Source organism: Pinus tabuliformis, chromosome 7 (assembly GCF_031772625.1).
Source record: "Pinus tabuliformis cultivar Carrire ecotype Pingquan chromosome 7, CPIR1, whole genome shotgun sequence".
Lineage (NCBI taxonomy): Eukaryota > Viridiplantae > Streptophyta > Pinopsida > Pinales > Pinaceae > Pinus > Pinus tabuliformis.
In genome coordinates this window covers 851,035,269-851,050,207 of record NC_142293.1, presented here as the reverse complement: position 1 = coordinate 851,050,207, position 14,939 = coordinate 851,035,269, and positions in this window count along the sequence as shown.

Below are 14,939 nucleotides of genomic sequence, written 5' to 3'. Positions count from 1 at the left end.
GTTAGATATCACAAGAGTCTTCACTTAATGGCACATGCAGGTGAGTGGTGAGATCTCTTGTCTTAACCTTTCCTATTCTTCAAAATAGAAAACAATAATTCTAACATACAACCTGAGAAATAGAGTTTGCAAAGAAATCTATGATACTATATACATACTAACAGAGAAAATAATAAACCTAAATTAAAAATACAATGAGAAACATATTACCAATCTTGAGGGGCCCTCGCAAGTTGGCAATTTCTACTAGAGGCACCTCAAATGAATTCCAAGGATGGACCATAAATTTGGATTCAATCACCTTCCATATATTGAAAATTAAGCTCAAATTACAACATTGAAATCATAACTCTCTTCCTCCTCCATTACAAAAAACGATCATAATGAAAAAATTCTTATCTCTCACAACCCTATGAGGCTTATTTATACATGAAATCCATGGAGGAATGGGAAAAACTGAATTCCCTCAACTCAGATTTTGGTTAAAAACAATTTTACAATTTTTAGAATGAAAAATAAAAAAATCTGGGTTTTTATGTAGAAATTACAAATTCGGGTCAAAGACCCTTCGATACCTCTATATACTTTGCAAATTTTTAGAAACCATTTCTGGGCTTTGTAGCTGGTTGTGTTTTCTCGATACTCGCTTGCCCGTTTGGAAATATATTTTTCTATTTGCATGAAAATTGAGGCGCAATTTGGCAGATTGAGATTTTTATTATTTCTTTTGGATAAATAATCCCCCTGAGCTAGAGGTCCACACAAGCGAGATGGGTGAATTCTGACTCAGGATTCCACATTTTGAAGTCATTCCCAACAGATCCCATGTACCCAATTTTCATCTAGAAGCTTCCAAAATTTTGATTTTAATTCAGTACCAGATGAGCATAGTCTGGTACTGGATGAGCACAAAGCACAGAAATAGGTACCAGATGAGCACAGTCTCGTACCGGATGAGAATAGAGCACATAAAATGTATGAGATGAGCACAGTCTGGTACCAACTAACTGTAGGAACATGTTGCTTGGACATAGAAACATATAATTAAACCATCATCATCAAAACTATTGTATAATCATCATTTAATCACTAAAAATATGGAAAATTATGTATTAACCACATAAGATGAATAACAAGATATAATGGAGGTTTATGGTGTAATTAGGGATATATTATTGATGAAATGCATGGAGAAAGTGTAATGATGAGTGTATTTATAAAGCAGAAAATATGACAAAACTGGAGCCCAACTCTCCCCCAAACCCAAGGATTTGCATGTCCTCATGCAAACAAGGTGAAGATCTTATGATACTTTACTTATAGATTAACGTGACATTATTTCTTTTGTGTAGGTGTTGGTTCTTGTGGAGCGACACTTTGGAAACTACCAGAGATGGAGGAAAAGAAGTGGATAGGGTATCAGAGTGATGGTGAATGGTAGTTGTATGAACTTGGACATATTTATACTCTGTATATTACATCAATTTTAAGACCAATATTTACTTTGTGGTTCTTTGTTTGGATAAGAAACAATGATTTCATCCTCTTTAAGATGACTTAAGACATTATGTTGATTTGTATTTGTACACCACATATTTCCTTTTCATTTCCTAGTCTTATTATCAGAGTATATTGTTCATCATGACAAGTGGAATGAAGATGGAGGGTTTACTGAGTTGTTGTGATAATGCATAGTGAAGTGTGGAGTGGGTAATAGTGGTTATACATCATGTTTTCCAAGTTCTTAGAAAATTAAAAATATTTGTACTAGTTTTACCTCAAGTTACCTTTGCTTTGTATTTTAATGCATGATGAAGTGGAAACTATGTAGAACATGATAAAATGTCTAGAAAATCATGATGTGGATTGCTGAAATTTGAATATGAAATGGAGCAAGGCTGAGAACTGATGGAAGTTGATGAAAGTTGAAGAGAACAAAAGTTGATCCACTAAAGAGAAAAACAACTGCTTGAAGATGCTAGAGATACTACTAGGAATTTGAAGATATGGAAGGGATTTAAGGATCACTTCTCCCCCAAAGTGAAGAGTTTGCATGTCTTCATGCAAAACTACTACAAAATTTTTGATACCAATTTGAGAGTTGTTAAGAACAAAATCTAAGAGCTGCTAATAAATTGTGAACCCACAATTTATGAGTGCTAATCCTGAACACAGAGAAAGAAGATCATAAGATCATGAAAATACAAATTGATCATAATCATGAATTACATCTAATGCCACATTATTTTAAAATTTCCAATAAATATTTGATGAAAATTAGCATGAATGCATGAAAATTGAGCAGTTTTCAAAAATCACTTGTGAATATTCATCCTCTATGTATAACCAAATTTTCTATTCTATAGCAGAGATTTCTATTTCCTTGCTTATACAAACTTCATCAAAATATTAGCAACACTTATGCTCAGAGAGTCCTATATAAATGAGAGTAGGGATTTTGTTCTTCTCCTTTAGAAAGGAAAATAAAAGAGTATCAACAGTCTCAACAAATGAAAACCCCATAGTAAATTGATCAACCCTTTTTCACTCTCAAAAGATTTACGATAATTCAAGTAATAAAGATAAATTTCACGATTGAGTATATTAGGCTTATAAGATCATGATCCCACTCTTAATATAATATATCTTAGATATAGCATGAAAAACTAATAATAGAGGACTCAAGGTTACCTTAAGACCATTCTTTAGTAGAAAATTTATGGAGTTAATTTTTACCCTTGACTTCATCCATGCATGCTTCTTTTATTGTAACACTATAGAGTAACTATCATATGTGTAGACAAAAAGCCTTGGTTTGGTTGACACTTCTTTAGGTAGAATTCCCCATTTCCCGCGAGCGTCCATATCCCCGATGGGTTTGCCTAGTCGTATCACAGGTCAATACCCATTGCTGGAAGGTGTCCATAGCCTCGATGGGTTAACCTCTTAAACCTATTTTACACTGAAGGATCTAGTCCCATGTTTCCTACCATTTTAGATTTGGCTTATGAACATTTCTTTTGCAACTAGTAGATGGGGGAGCGACTTTAGAAAGCCCCTTAAAGGCATAGCATGATACCTTTCAGAGTGACTTAGATTACCTACATAATGTCTTGGATGCATAAGGTACTTATAGGTACTCAAAGGACATAGCATAAATGAGGCATTTTTATTCTGAGTGAGGCTACCAAAGAATAACCAAAAGACACCTAAAGTTCTATTGATAAGAGTTTTCATGTATTCTTTTGCCTTTAAAGTAGTTTTCCACTATGAGTAGATACTTCATCAACTCTCTTGCAAGTCTTAATAATGATTCTCTACTAACCAACTTTCAGATTAGATCAGGTTGTACTAGCTCCCTGCTGACAGTGCAGGACCCGCCAACATGTAAGGAGATCTCCCCGGTAAGATGTCCCAATTAGACCTCAAACTATTTGGTGTAGGAGTCCCAACAGTGGGTCGTATGGTAATGCCTTGACCGCGATTTTGCACAGAGGAAAGTAAGATGTCTCTATTGGTAGCAAGGGTGTGAAAGCTACAACAAGTCAAGGAAGGTGCATGAGAGGTTTTAACACACTTAGGGTGAGGTGAGTGTGCCCCTTGAAAACCGGTAATAGTACATGGATTGGAAAGGAACACACGAGTGAAGATGCATCACAGGATGGAAAGCAAGTTAACGAGCAATCCAAAGTGATGGTTAAACCAACAACACATTTCAAAAAGATTCATACATACTTATATAGTATAGTCCATACATGCATGCGTAAGCAAACATATATATATATATATATATATATATATATATATATATATATATATATATATATATATATATATATATATATATATATATATATATATATATATATATATATATATATATATATATATATATATATATATCATTTAGAGTAAACCAGATAACATAGAGTACAGTACAACATATGCATGAAACGTGTTGGCTTTGTTATATTTAGAAGTGTAAGTTCCATTCATACAATACATCCATGTCCAACCACTAGTTCTAATAGTGGAAAGTTATAGCCACAACCACCTCCTCCTCCAAAGAGATGTACTAGCTCTACGCAGTAAAGAAGCAAAGGCTCATTACAATACTGTTTAAGCTTTCTCTAATATACTCCTATTGAAGCGTGGCTAACCAAAAGCCTCTACAATGAGTTATGAGGTTCTATTTATAGCAAAGGGTGGGGTGACCCTTGACATTCCCCTTTGTGAAAGTTCATCTACCCTCATGACTCTTCATCTACTCTATGACTGTTACATCCAACTATTGACACTTGAACTTCCACTTGAAAAGACATTACATTACAATGCACATGTGCCCATGTGAGACAAAATGGCTTGAGTAAGCCATGCAAGACATCATTGACACTCGGCCTGTTGTGGTGAGACCAACTCTTTGACGTGCTTGTGATGGTGAAGGTGGTGAGAAGATGCCAATCTTGGTCGTCCATGATGGTGTGCATGCGCTATGGTGACATCTTGTTGAAGCGAACTCTTGCCTCCGTTGCATCCAGGTGCATTGGTGTGGCTCCTCCATCTAGCTCGTCCGCTAACATGTGCATGGTATTCTTGGGTGTGGCCGAACCAAAAACACATTGATGCATAGTGTTCGTGATGATCATCCGGTGTGTGTTGGTGGTCATGTGCATCAAATGTCAACTACATGTTCATCTCTAGTTGGACTTGCTTCTTGTCTTAGCCTCAGTGAGATTGCTGAATAGGTGGGATCGCATGCATGCACACGATGACATGCATGATGATGAATTCCCTTGGATGTGATCAACAACATTTCTTGCCATGTATGCTCTATGCCAGCTGCTGGGATGTGTTAGAGTCGGTCTAGTAGCCCTCCATCAGCGATCAAAACTCTTTGCATTTGCATAAGTAGGTGTCTCATCAGTGTCATTTCATTGCATTCCATTAGGCATGCCATAACCCTGATGGAGGAGCTGGTGTCTTTATTCCCCTCTTGGCACTGCTGGATCAAGTTGTTTCAGTCTACAAATCCTTTCAAGGTTCCTTGTCTTGTCAAAGTCCTAGGTCTAGGGTTTAGGTCCAATTTGTCTTTGAGGTCATGTCTTTGAGGTTTCATCCTGTACAGCTAATTTTAACCTTGGATTTAAAAACCCTGTTTTTAAAGACAAGGTCTTTTTCTCATTTTTGTAAAAAATTGTAAAAATTCAAAAGTTTTCAAAAGACAGCATGCAGCCCTGGTCCCCTTTGCCAAGATTCCTCAGAAGCTATCCCTACAAAAATTTTCAAGACAAAGTATCAGTTCAAACAATTTCAGGACAAAAGGAAACCATAAAGTCAGCAGTATTTAAATTTTGAAAAAGTGTCAAGTTAAAAACATTAGAAAGAGGGTTTGAAGAGAAATTAATTTAAATCAAGCCTATAAAGCCTCTCTCTCCTTCTATTTGAGCATCATTTGCCTCAAAGCAATAGTGAAGAGCGATTTGGGCGATTTGGAGAGAAATTGAGCAAACTTGGCAAGCTGAACCCACGCGCGACCTGTCAACACTTGCGCGCAACCTATCGAGTGCGCGCGACCTATTAGGGGGGTTCATCCAGTTGAAAAATTACACTGGCGCGACCTATCAGCACCTGCGCGCGACCTGTTGGGAATTCATCCACCAAAAAATTGCTTATAAACTGCAAATTGACTCCAAATCTCTTCAAGGTTGCAGGTAGGCCTCTAATCATCAAGGTTTATTGCTTGTTACCAAGGCCAACAAAGATAAGGACCTGCTCCGAAATATGAAAATCCACTATTGGGTCCGAATGCACGTATGCAAGGCGAAAATGAGGGTGATTCAAGGGCGGTTGGCCAAGGCACTAAAACGACGGAGAAGGCCCGGTCCCCTCCACATCTTGGCTGAGGCTTCCTTGAGGGAGCATGATATTAAATGACCTCACTACAGCGCAAATTTCAAAAAAATTTGAGCATTTTTGGTCACTTATGAATTTTTGGACAAAAAACAAGTTTTTCACATTGATAGGTCGCGCGCCGCGCGCGACCTATCCGATGGGCAACTTCATTTTGCAAAAACTCAGCATTTCTGGATTTTTCATGCAAAGATACACCTGCTCAGCAATTACCAAGAGATTTCATCAAGTTTTGAGCCTCCAGAAGGTCAAAAAACATGCAAAAATTGACTTTCTGCCACCTTTTTGACAAACAGTGAGCAGTCTTGGGAGATTGCAATTTTGGAGGGGCAAATGGCCAACAAATTCAGAAATTCCAGTTGGGTTGGAATGTAGACATCCAGACCTTTCCAAAAAGCCCACTTTTTCCTCATTTGGACACCTGGAAGTGCCTCAAACGGTGCTCCAAAGTAGCGCGACCTATCAGGATTAGGGCGCGACCTATCAGGCAATTTTCATAATTTTTCACCTACAGCTCAGGAATTCGCCCAGCTTTGGCCAGTTTTGACTTGGGATGGGATTTTTCACCCTCTTTGATGTAATTAATGTATTTTCATGTTGATATGACACTTATTTACTTATTCTAGAAGATTCATTCATGAAATAGCAAACATTTAATGAATGAATTGGTTTCCTAGCTTATAGAGGCAAGTTGTTTTGACTGCCTAGATTTTAGTGCTCAGTTTAGAATTGGTTGAAACAGCTCCTAGAAGGATGAGCTCGACCCCTAGAGGCTAGGGAATGGGTTGGCATGGTATATATTATGTATTTTCTCAATCATTTTCATGGTTGGAGAGGTTGGACTCTTGAGGGAGAAAGCTTCTATTGTATTACTCATTGTATCTCTGCAATTTTGGCAAAGGAAGAAAGACCAGGGTTTTGCAGTCCTTTTTGGGATTCCTGTGGTTACATGTATTGATGGTGTGTTTCTCTTTGTACTTGTAAGTTTGTTATGTGATTCATATTCTTACTTTTCCTTTTGCAAATTAGGAAAATGAAGTGTTAAGGTAGAATTCATGGTTGTTGTGCTCTGCCTTTAAGTTTGCTTAATATCAATGTTTTCAGTTGTTTAAGGAGAATTCAAGGTGATTGCTTGCTCTCCTTAGCTCCTCACCAGTCATTCTCATCCATCCAAATCTTTCAAAGGCATCAATACAGTCTCCTACCTTGCCCCAAAGAACCCCCTGCGAAAACTGTGTCCAATCCCCGCACCCAAAATTGCCTTTCCCAATTTTCCACCAAAACCCTAAAAATCCCAAATCAAACTCTTTTATCAGTTTACTAGTCTAAAATCATTGTTTCCTCATTGGTTATCTCGCCCGTTGAAGATCCCTACCAAGATAGACCGGAGAGAGCCCTCTCCTGCCCCGTAGGGCTAGCTACGAGGCTAAGTGGTTTGATGTTGCCTTGGAGTTTACCTTTCTCAGCCTGAGGTGAAATTTCAAGCTCTAACAGGATGGATCTATAACTTGTACAGGTGGAGTTTCATCCGTGAGTGCATGTTGTTCCTATTCTTGTTGCAAATCATTCACTTGTTTGTGCAACTCCTGTTCTTCCTTGAGTTGTTGCTTAAGCACATGCAACTCCTTCTCTGTTCCATTCTCTATCTTCCCGTGATCTTCATGTCGTGCTGTCACCTCATAGCTTGGGTCTCCAAAGTTGCTTTCATCACAAGTAGATCTGCTTGAGCTTGCCAATTTGTTCTGCCTCTGTGTTGTCAACAACCTTCCTGTTGCGTTCGTTGCATTCGGTATGCTGCCTTCAGTTGTTATTCATGGTGTTGCTTGTTGTGATGTTGCTGCCTTCATATCTTGATGTCCTTGTCTACAGACAACTTGATGTCTTCGTGGGTAGTCAAGTCCATAGACACTTGATTGTCTGCATCCCCAAGTGTGCTCTGAATGGTGTCTTCGACTCTGACCTCTTAGAAACCATTGTACCTGTACTGCTGAGAGGTAGATGAATACCTACGATACTTGGAGACATGGAAACACTCATGGCAAGAAATCCATCAGTCAAAAACCAAAATTAATTTGAGAACTGACTTGGAACATACCTGTGTCATTGATCATGAAGGTTGTGCAATTTCCATCGAGAGGTTGGGACACTGACTACCAAGGCTGTGCAAGGCATAGTCTGGGCTACTGGGAGGATGACTGACTACTAAAATTTCACAATGCATAGTCCAGTCTAGTTGTTGACTGCTGGAATTGTGCAATGCGAAATCTCAACTGGAAATGGTTGTAGGCTCAATGACTGCATTGCACAATTTTCTGGGTCAACAGTCACTGTCCCTCAAAATCATGCAATTCAATACTGGAGGACAATCATTGGGAAAAAATGTACATTTCCTGAGAGGAAGATGGAGCCTTCCATCTCAGGATTGCGCAATGTTGTCTTAGTGAGGCAAAGGCCCGACCAAGGCTACCTAAACTTGCCGACGGGCAACTGAAAGCAAATGTGAATGTGAATTCATGGTGATACTGAGTGTAAGAATAAGTGAATGATCATGCATGTAAACATTGAATTATAGATTCAGAAAATGGAACAACATTCATGTGGGTGAGGCAAGTCGCCGAATCGGCGACCGTTCGTGAAAAACAATTTCATTCATGCGACAACAATGAGATGTGAACGAAAATGGAAACGGTGCTAGTACAAGCTAGTATTTATCAAAATGACAACAAGCGCTCACTGAAATCAAGAAGACAACATTCATATGAAGAGAAACACAAAAAGCACTAGAAATGCAACGCAAGACATGGAAAGCGGGCTTACCCAAAAAAAGTTGAGCTGAATGTGCCGACGGATCTTAGATGTGATGTGGGATGTCAGAGTTGCAAGGTTGATGTTAGGAATGAGCTCTGCAATGCCTGGTTCATGAGTTTTGATAAAATCAACGATGTGATGCCCATGCCACAAATCTAGGAAGAGCGAAATTTGGTGGAGGGTTTTTGAAATGATCCTTGCATGCAACCTCCAGATGCTAAAAGTAGATCCCTGAATCAAGGGATGCCTTTGCATGATGTCTTGGGAGAAGCAATGCATGCATACAAACTAGGTTTTCTCGGTCCCGAAGGGAACCGGTCAACTCAACTACACAAAGGGAGTTGGGATGGCTGCGTAGGAGATTTACACAATTCCTGGGTAGAGAAGCTCACTGCTGCCTAGTATTGCACAATTCCTGGGTTGAGCAGCCCTACTGGGAGGAATTACGAAATTTATTGGATGAAGCCTGACTGGCAGAATTGCACAATTCTGGAGCCCAGCAGGCTTCCAGACAGAATTGCAAAATTTTTGGAGGGAAGGCTGGTTGCCCACCAAAATTGAGCAAATTTTTGAGGGCACTACTCAGCCTACAACTGGACCAAGTTTAGGAGAACAACCTGTGAGGGGAGTGCAACAAGTTCTTATGGACAGGCTGTCTTTCTATAAGAAAATCATTGAAGCTTGTGTACTTGATGAAGCAAGACATGTTGCTATGAAAGGTTGGTAAGGAGGTTCCAAAACGAAGCTAAGGAAAAATTTTGGAGGGTGGTTGTAGCCACTACAACACTTGGCGACACACTGGTAGAACTCCAGCTCTTTGAATGGACCTTGTTCGTGAAAAGCAAGTCTAACACCTCTGGAATTATTGATCAGTTCTCAGTTCGTCTTGGTTTCACACTAGCTCGATTGTAAGATGTTTCATCTGCCAAGCTCTTGGTCGATTGACAAACATTCCAAGCCAAGGAAACATAGTTGTTTCGATTGGGGTTGAGGGGTATATTGGTGCACAAGAAATACAATTTTCAGAGTCTTAGTTTCATCTATGGTGTTGCTCCGCTGCCAACAGGCCTAAACAATACCCCGAAGGAGTCAAATACGAACACAAGCATGGTTCTACTGCTAGTGAGCCTGGTCAATACCTCGATGGAGTTACTTGCATCACCTCTCTGCACAGGAAGCCTTTCTTTTCTTTCACCTTATTTATTTTCATTTTTTTTTTACTTTTTTAACTTTTTCATTTTTTTCATTTTTCATCTTCATGACTGTGCATAGCACTTATTCATTTCAGAGGCAGAAGAGGGATCCCGACTTATTGAGAGAAGAAGAGGTTTTTCCTACAGAGAAGTAGTTTATTATACCTCTAACATGCATGTTAAGGTTTTCCCCCTCACCTTACTCTACTTGAGTCGGCTGACAAGGGTTAACCCAAAAGCAATCGACTAGAGTAGGTGATACTAGTTAGCGCGTAGGCATTGTGTTTTCACCAAGGTTTACTTCGAACAATACGCATTTTCCATTGATGTATCATGGATTGAAGACAACAAGTTCCTACACAAGGGAGTGTACAATAGATAACCAAATGTTGATAGTTGTACAAGTCCTCTTCTACTTTACCTAGCTTGTTTCAAGAGTTATACATGGTTTCATGTAAGACTAACCTACGAACAAAGCAAGTGAACAAACAACAAAGAAAAGTAGAAGTAGAAGCAAAAGTGGAAGAAAAGCGAGTAAGAAAACAAGAAAGCAGACAAACAAACCAACAAATAAAGTAAGCAAACAAGCATCCAAACAAACAAACTGAAAGCAAACACTACTCCTACTCCTAGGCTAATGGTGCATGGCCTGATCACGTGAAGTGATATTTCCAATGGAGCCATTGGTGCAATGGTTGACTCATGTTGGTGAAGGCTTGGTCCACGAGCAACCTGGTTGGGTGAACTAGCAAGCGTGAAAGATATAACGATCAAGACAGACACACTCTGAGCTTATAAGCAACCATAGAACAAAGATGAGTGAAAGCGCATGACATGCATTCTGTGGAGCTGCCATGGTGTTGTGCTACACTGCGTGCAGATGTTGAGTGTATGCATTCTCTTGATTGTGACATGCAAGAAAATGTGAGAAATGTAGACCACTTACATTGTGCATGTGTGCTTGCTGTGTAAGATTCCTCTAGCACATGTGCGATGTGATCGTGTATTTTGAGTGGAGGAAGTGAAATCTGGGTGTTTGGTTGATCTTCAATGCAAAGCAGAGAGTGATGAGGAGCCTTGAGTATGTCAACAATTTCTTGATCATAAGTGAAACCAACCTCAGGACAGCGAGGGCTTGATATAACCATCAGCTCAGGTTGAAGTGCCTCGACAGTCTACAGGGTTTCAACTTCGTATACAGAAGATCATTATGAACTAGTGTCTTAGACAGATTAACAACGATTGAATCATCATCGTGATCATATGAGGAAGTAGAGAGATCACGACAACCAAGATTAGAAATTTTAGGATGTTTTTCGGCATCCTCATGATTTGATGAATTGGGCAGAGGGGTAGATGGGAAGCAAAGATGTTCACCCTCTATGTTTTCAGGAAAGATAGATGAAAAATTGGATGGATTTTCCAAGGAAGATGTGTCCTCTCTGCATTGTAATGACAAACAGCATCCGACGTGTCTCGTAAATGATCGGAAGTAGAAACATCTAGAAATGGGTTTTCACAGGGGAAATCAATGGTGACAGAATCAAAAGGGATGTCAGGATAAAGTGGATGAGGCACAGTTGGAAGGGATTCATCCTTAACCGCGGGTTACTCTTTAGATTCCTGCACACACTCATCATGAATGATGGCATAGGTTGGCTGCATAGCAGGTGAGGAGTCCGAAATGGGAGAACACAAGATAGTACAATCCAGAGGATCAATAGAATGCAAGGACGGAGGTCAAGGGAATGAATCCACGTGACAACCAACTGGATTGCAAGCCAAATCTGCACAGATATCAATAGCAGGTGGGGTGGGAGGATGTGACAATTCAACAGATGTGTGTGCATGATCTCCCACACCACTTCGTGGTGGTGGAGCTGTTTGATGAGGTGAAGGCGGATAGTAAGTTGTGACAGCAACTGTTACTGCTTGTGATTACGCAGTTCCATCACCGAAGTGTGCTGATTAGGGTTCAGATATGTAAGGAAGATACTCAAATTTTCCATCAAGAAATTCCCAATCAATATCATCTTTGGGGAGTCGGTATGCAAGATTACAAAAGCATGTGTAAAACTGTTCAACAGATTCATCAAGTGCTTTTTGTAATTCCATAATTTCTTTTTTGAGTGATTTATAGTTAAATTGATTGAAAGCACGGTCTATCTCTATGACCATATGAGCAAGAGAATAAGAATATTTTTCGGGCAGTGTGGCACACCAGTGCATTGGGTTCCCTCAAAAAGTGTAGACAAACATTGCACAGGTCATGTAGTCTTCAAAGATTCCATGCCTTTTTTATGAGCCTACAATGCCGACCATGTGCCTAACAAAGGCTACGTGGCCTCCACCATCATATATTTTATGAGACAAGTTATCCAAGAGATTTTCCGAGATAATGAAATCATTTCCATAAGACATACACCTCAGAAGAGAAACTCGATAGTTAGTCATGATAGATATGTAGAGATTCAAAAGAGATGTGAGGACTCATCTTGTCACATGGCCCTCCTTCTAGCACCAAAATGTTGATTGTGCTAGACCCGCCAACATGTTAGGGGATCTACCCATTAAGAAGTCCCAATTAGACCTCAGACCATTTGGTGTGGGAGTCCCAGCTATGGGTCATACGGTAAGACTTGACCGCGATTTCGCACAAAGACAAGTAAGATGTCTCTGTTGGTAGTAAGGGTGTGACAACTATAGCAAGTCAAGGAAGATGCATGAGAGATTCTAACACACTGAGGGTGAGGTGAGTGCGCCCCTTGGAAACCTGTAACAGAACACAGCTTGGAAGGGAACACACGAGCGAAGATGCATCACAAGTTGGAAAGAAAGTTAGCGAGCAATCCAAAGTGATGGTTAAACTGACAATACATTTCAAAAAGATTCATACATACTTATACAAAATAATCCATACATGCATGCATAAGCAAACAAATACACATATCATTTAGAAAGAAACCAGATAGAATTGAATACAATACAACATATGCATGAAACGTGTTGGCTCAATAATATTTAGAAGTGTAAGTTCTAGTCATACAATACATCCATGTCCAACCACTAGTTTTGATAGCAAAACGTTACAGCCACAACTGCCTGCTCCTCCAAAGAGATGTACTAGCTCTGCGCAGTGGAGAAGCCAAGGCTCGTTACAATACTTCCCAAGCTTTCTCTAAGATGCTCCTATCGAATCTTGGCTGACCAAAAGCCTCTACAATGAGTTATGAGGTTGTATTTATAGCAAAGGGTGGGGTGACCCTTGACATTCCCGTTTGTGACAATTCATCTATCGTCATGACTCTTCATCTACTCTATGACTGTTACATCTAACTATCGATACTTGAACTTCCACTTGACAAGATGCTACATTACAATGCACATGTGCCCATGTGAGACAAAATGGCTTGAGCAATCCAGGAAAGACATCACTGACACTCAGTCTGTTGTGGTGAGACCAACTGACATGCTTATGATGGTGAAGGTGGTGAGTTGATGCTAAGCTTGATCGTCTGTGATGGTTTGCATGCGCTCCATGGTGACATCTTTCCGAAGCAAACTCTTCCTCCGTTGCATCTGGGTGCATTGGTGTGGCTCCTCCATCCAACTCCTCTGCTAACATATGCTTGGTCTTCTTGGGTGTGGCCAAATCGACAACACACTGATGCATAGTGTCTGTGTTGATCATCTAGTGTGTGTTGGTGGTCATGGGCATCAACTATCAACTACAAGTTTAGCTCCAGTTGGACTTGCTTCTTGTCTTAGCCTCGGTGAGTGTGCTAAATGGGTGGGATCGCATGTGTGCACACGTTGACATGCATGCCGCTGAATTTCCTTTCATGTGATCAACAACAATTATCACCATGTCTCTCCATGCCAGCTGCTGGGATCAATCTATAACTTGTACAAGTGTAGTTTCATCCGTGAGTGCATGTTTCTCCCCTTGTTGTTCCTATTCCTACTACAACTCATTCGCTTGTCTGTGCAACTCCATTTTCTTCCTTAAGTTGTTGCTTCAGCACATGCAACTCCTTCTTTGTTCCATTCTCTATCTTCGCGTGATCTTCATTTCGTGTCATCACCTCATAGCTTTGGTCTCCAAAGTTGCTTTCATCACAAGTGGATCTACTTGAGCTTGCAACTTTGTTCTGCCTCTGTGTTCTCAACAAACTTCCTCTTGCGTTCGTTGCATTCGATATGCTAAATTCAGTTGTTGTTCACAGTGCTTCTTGCTGTGATGTTGTTGCCATCATATCTTGATGTCCTTGTCTATGAACAACTTGATGTCTTCGCGAGTAGTCAAGTCCATAGACACTTGATTGTTTGCATCCCCAAGTGTGCTTTGAATGGTGTCTTTGACTTTGCCCTCTTGGAAACCATTTTACCTGTACTGCTGAGAGGCATATGAACACCTATGATACCTAGAGACATGGCAACACTCATGGCAAGAAATCTGTCAGTCGAAAACCAAAATGAACTTGAGAATTGACTTACAACATACCTATGTCACTGATCATGAAGGTTGCACAATTTCTGTTGGGAGGTTGGGAGACTGACTGCCAAGGTTGTGCAAGGCACAGTCTGGGCTACTGGGAGGATGACTTACTACTGGAATTGCGCAATACACAGTTGAGTCTGGCTATTGACTGCTGTAATTGCGAATGCGCAATCTCAGCTGGCAATGGTTGTAGGCTCAGTGACTGCATTGCGCAATTTTTTGGGCCAACAGTCACTGTCCCTCGTAATTATGCAATACAAGACTAGAGGACAATCACTGGGTAGAAATACACATTTCTTGAGAGGAAGACAGAGCCTTCTATCTCAGGATTACACAATGTTGTCTTGGTGAGGCAGAGGCCGGGCCAAGGCTAACTAGACTCGCCGACGGGTAACTAAAAGCAAATGTGAATGTGAATGCATGGTGATATTGAGTGTAAGCATAAGTGAATGATCATGCATGCAAGAAATGAATGACAGATTCAGAAAATGGAACAACATGCATATGGGTGAGGCTAGTCACCAAAT